The sequence below is a fragment of the Theobroma cacao genome, chromosome 2, assembly GCF_000208745.1.
Source record: "Theobroma cacao cultivar B97-61/B2 chromosome 2, Criollo_cocoa_genome_V2, whole genome shotgun sequence".
Taxonomy (NCBI): Eukaryota; Viridiplantae; Streptophyta; class Magnoliopsida; order Malvales; family Malvaceae; genus Theobroma; species Theobroma cacao.
The window spans coordinates 18,869,130-18,873,852 of record NC_030851.1 but is presented as its reverse complement, the minus strand read 5'-3'; the positions used below and the strand labels follow the sequence as shown (position 1 = coordinate 18,873,852).

The following is a 4,723-nucleotide window of genomic DNA, read 5'->3' as shown; positions in this document are numbered from 1 at the left end:
TTTCAATATAATAATCCTTATAGTACATGTCAACCTTCTTATTATGCTTGCGTATAACTTCATATTATTTATATCATTTCCAATCATATACTTGAGTTTTATCATGCTACATCCTCCCATCACAATGTCATTAATCACATCTCACCTACTAAATGTCACTTAAATACTTAGATTGTTTCGAATCATGCATGCTTTAAGCATTTTCAAATTTCCAATTTCCATTTTACCTTAGGAAGTTTTCATTATTAGCTTCATTATCCAAATTATCTTCCATCATCCTTTGTTCTATTATTTCATACTAATGTGACATCATTCTCCTTGGACTAATCTGTAGTTTGTACTTGGAACTGCAAGGCTTGAAATAAGGTTCTTCTTAAGTACTTTTTAACGTCAACACCAATTTCACTTCCAACTTACTGCTTCCTCTTTATAACCACATAACTTTATGCTAACTTTCACAAAATCCATAATAAAACTCCTCTTGAGCATCTCCTTGGAAATATCTATCTTAAACTTATGTCTCACCGCATGTGATCAGTTAACTTGTGACTTAGCCATTAGGCTCCTTAGTGAGTTTTAAAAATCTCACATTTCGTACTTGCCGTGTATGATTAGAAATCTCTTTTCAAAGATGTTTATACATTCCTAAAACATTTAATCCTAAAGGTATATAAATACGTACTCACCCATTCAATCACTAACTCATCTTCATAGGTTTCTAGGCTGTCACACAATTGACCTCATATTGTTACCAACCCTTGTCATTTAACTGAATCAAGGCAAAAATTACAAATTCTCATAATGACACTCTATATAAATTGGTTTTCTATACCAGTCTCGTAATTCTTCACTCATTCTTTCATCACTTAATATCTTATCTCAAGGTAGCAATCTCAAGAATTTTTTTTCAATTCTTCTTTTAATTATATGCTCATTATTGTGCCTCTCCCATCATATTCGTGCATCATAGGCGTGAGCTATTCAGAGCATTGCAGCGCTAGACAGTCAATGTTGTAGCATTGTAACTATTAGAAATTTCCTCATCCAAGCTATTTGTCTACATTCAAAATCACCACCTCTATCATTCTCAACTAGTGGGTTTCCCTTCTAGACATATATCATGAGTTCCATAAGTATAGGTACCTTCTATTTTCTTGTTGAACACACTAAGTCAAGTTAATACTTTTAACTCATGTCATCTTTTAACTTTCATCATCATTCATAAGATCCCACCTCAAAACATCATTTCCATATAGTGTAATAAATTCATAATACATATACTACCCCACACATAAGTTGCTTACTATCTACAACTTTCCTCAAATTTATTGTCATCCCTATCTAGTTATCTTCCTTGTCTTGTACTCCATTAATTTTATTGACTTTCTGTATAGTTAACTCGAAAACAACTCAGCTTCCTACTCACTTTATTCTCGCAATCCTTACTAAATCAAAATTTCATATTCCCCATGTTCCATAATTTAACTTCATTGGGTTATATTTGTGCTCAATTATTACCTCATAGTGTTATAGCATCACTGAGTAATCCCCTTCATGCTTAAATTACAATCATTAACTTAATCACGTTATATAAAGCCTGACCTTATAAAATACTTGTCATGACATACATGTGATGGATAGCATGTTTGCATGCTAGGAGAGTCCCGAAGAATTTACAAAGGTCGGTATTATACCTAGAGGTACAACAAAGTTGATTTAAGCCTCGAACTAGATCAAATAAAGATTTTAGGGTGAAATTGAAAATTTTAAAGTCTCAGAATGACTTAGAATGGTGATTCGGTGTTCGATGATCAATTTGGAGTCAAACCGAAAATTTCACTATCTAAGGGTAAAATGGTAATTTTGCCACTCGAGGACAAGATGGGAATTTTTTAAAAGATTTTGATAATATTTGACTTATTGGAGTATGATTTGAGGTTGAGAAGTGAAAATTTGTAATCCCGGTATTTTTTGGAGCATAGGGGTAAAATGATAATTTTGCCACTCCAAAGGCGAAACAGTAATTTTCCACCACCAGGACACTTGTCCAGCACATGGATTTTACCCAATATTATCATGGATAATTGAAGGAATTTATATGGTGGAGAGAGAAAGCTTAATAGTTAAGAAATAAAAATGGGCCAATGAAATGGTGACACATGGCATATTTATAACCATTAAATATTTGGCTTATAAATTAACACAAATCAGCCCATTTTCTCTTCATATGGCCGGCCAAACCAAGAGCAAAGGAAGAACAAAGGGAGAAAAGAAAAACAAGAACCCTAGGTGGGAAAATTCAAAGGAAAATTGGTGGATTTCAAGGAATCAAGCAATCAAAGGTAAAATTTCTTGATTTTGACTTGTGATCTACCTTTCCCATGCATTTCTCCTTATTTTTCATGGTTAGATTTCATGTTTTCATGGTGAAATCATGGCTGGTCAAAATGGGTATGGAGAGAGAAAGATGTTAGATTGATTTGATTTTAAGTTATGTTAGTGTTTTTAGTTAGTTTAGCATATTTAGAAACAAAACAACAAGAAAAGAATTCATTTTCCCCATCAAACATCAATGGCCGAATTTCCTAGGGAAGATATTGTGGCTGAAATTGATGATATTTCATGATATTTTGGTGATATTTGATGTTTGGTGAGGCTAGAAATTAAATGGGAAATTTTGGTGTGAAAATCTGAATTTTTACCTAATGTATAGACATGTGTGATTATTGACCTGAGACTGATAAATTGAATCTCATTCGTAGTCACTGAGGTAATTTAGATATAATTGGAGTGTAGAAAGTGAAAGAAATTGATTTGGAGTTAAATTAGAGGTTTTAGCCAATTACACTAAGAATAGTGCCAATTAGGTCGAATACCGTATTTAAACGGCTATTCAGACATTTTGCATCATATTTAGTGCATTCATATAGATTTATAGAGCCTGAAATAGTTTATGATAAATTGACACAATTTATTGAAATTCGTGTCACGTATGATGTATAGGTGGTGAGCCTTCTAACAAGGGTAAAGAGATTATGCCCGAAGATTGGGAATAGGAGAATATCGAACTCCTAGTATTGTGAGTAACCTGATCATCATTTTAATTATCTAAAGTATGTTTTAATTTGGTTTTTGTGAAATTGTATGAAAATGATTTTAAATGGTTGATTTTAGGTTTTATAAACAAAAATGAGTTTAAATGAAAATATTTTATAAATTGTCTTGAAACGAAATAATGATTTTGAAAATAGAGTAATTGGAGACCACTGATATGTTGTAAATTTAAAATTTAATTGATGGCTTATGCTATTGTGTTGGCATGACTAGTTAGGCTGTGTTTTATGAATTGTATGAATTGTTTTATTTTACCCTTGCAGGCTAGGTAGTAATATATTAGCCTTGTCATGCTGTCAAAATTTTATTGTATGGTAGGTTTGATCTGCTACAGTGGGCTGGGTTCTGTGGCCTAGCCTATTAGAGGGGCACGAAATCTTGTTATATTTTACCTCGGTTGGAGAGGCGAGTAGTGTCACGACCCGAAACTCTCATCGAGCCCGTGACAATCGTCGCGACATCTCGATCGACATTCATTACCTGGAATGTCAACCGGAACCCCGCAAGGCTCTAATATCAGCTTCTCATTTCCCCTGTGGGTAACTGTTGCCAAATACCACATTCTAAAAGATTTTAAACTGTTTTCAACTTAAATAAATAAAATAATAATTTTTGTCTCACAAGGGTATTTTGGTCATTTATCCCAAAAATCTCAAAATCAATTAAAAATATAGTATGTAAGTGGAAAACACATATTTCATAATCAAAAATAATTTTGGATGTCTAAAAACATTCGTTTAAAGTGGAATTATGACTGTTATAATAAAATAAAAATATTAAATAAAATATTCAATTTTCACATAAAACCATATATTTAAGAACATTGCATAAATATTTTTTACAGCATAAAAGCAAAATAAATTCTTACATACCGTAATACAGATAACCAAAGTATAGAATTTAATTTACAGTGACACGTGGGCCCACAAATGACCAAAAGTATCAAAAGAAATGAACTTACAGTTTTTGGATGTGGCAAGTTCAACTGTAATCCTCGCCGATATCAGTTATCTACAATCTATTCTGAGCCTGAAATGGGTGGAAAGGAGGGTGGTGAGATTATAAAATCCTAGTAAGTAAACAAACATCACTCAAAATATCTATAGTTGAGTAAAATGAGACAATTAAAACATTTCATCAAACTGTAATTTATCATCTTTCAACTTATTTCAACCAAATGAAATCAATTTATTTAAAGCAAGAATCAGTATGGCTTATGAATTTCTTAAAAAACTTGGCTCATGCCAAAAATTATTATCATACTCAGTTATCTGGGATACCTTGGCTGAGGGCTATCCCAACTAAGTCCGCCAAGGCTATTAGAAAGTCATGTTTTTATTTTGAAAACATAGCCGTTCCTTAGTGTTGGCCGAGTTCCCCTTCACGTGGTGGTTTGGCTTGAAGTGAACTCTAAAAGTTATACCTCGGGAGTTACCCTACTCGCCTCTCCAACCGAGGTAAAAATATAACAGGATTTCGTGCCCCTCTAATAGGCTAGTCCACAAAACCCAGCCCACTGCAGCAGGTCAAACCCACCATACAATAAAATTTTGACAGCATGACAGGGCTAATATATTACTATCCAGTCTGTAAGGGTAAAATAAAGCAA

At 33.1% G+C, this 4,723-nt stretch overlaps 1 long non-coding RNA gene across 1 annotated transcript; it reads left to right on the top strand.

The window, feature by feature from the left end:
• LOC108660900 lies at nucleotides 2,305-3,496 on the top strand. The gene is made up of 3 exons (XR_001926603.1): nucleotides 2,305-2,342; nucleotides 3,004-3,079; nucleotides 3,433-3,496. It is a non-coding gene; the product is annotated as an uncharacterized LOC108660900 (long non-coding RNA).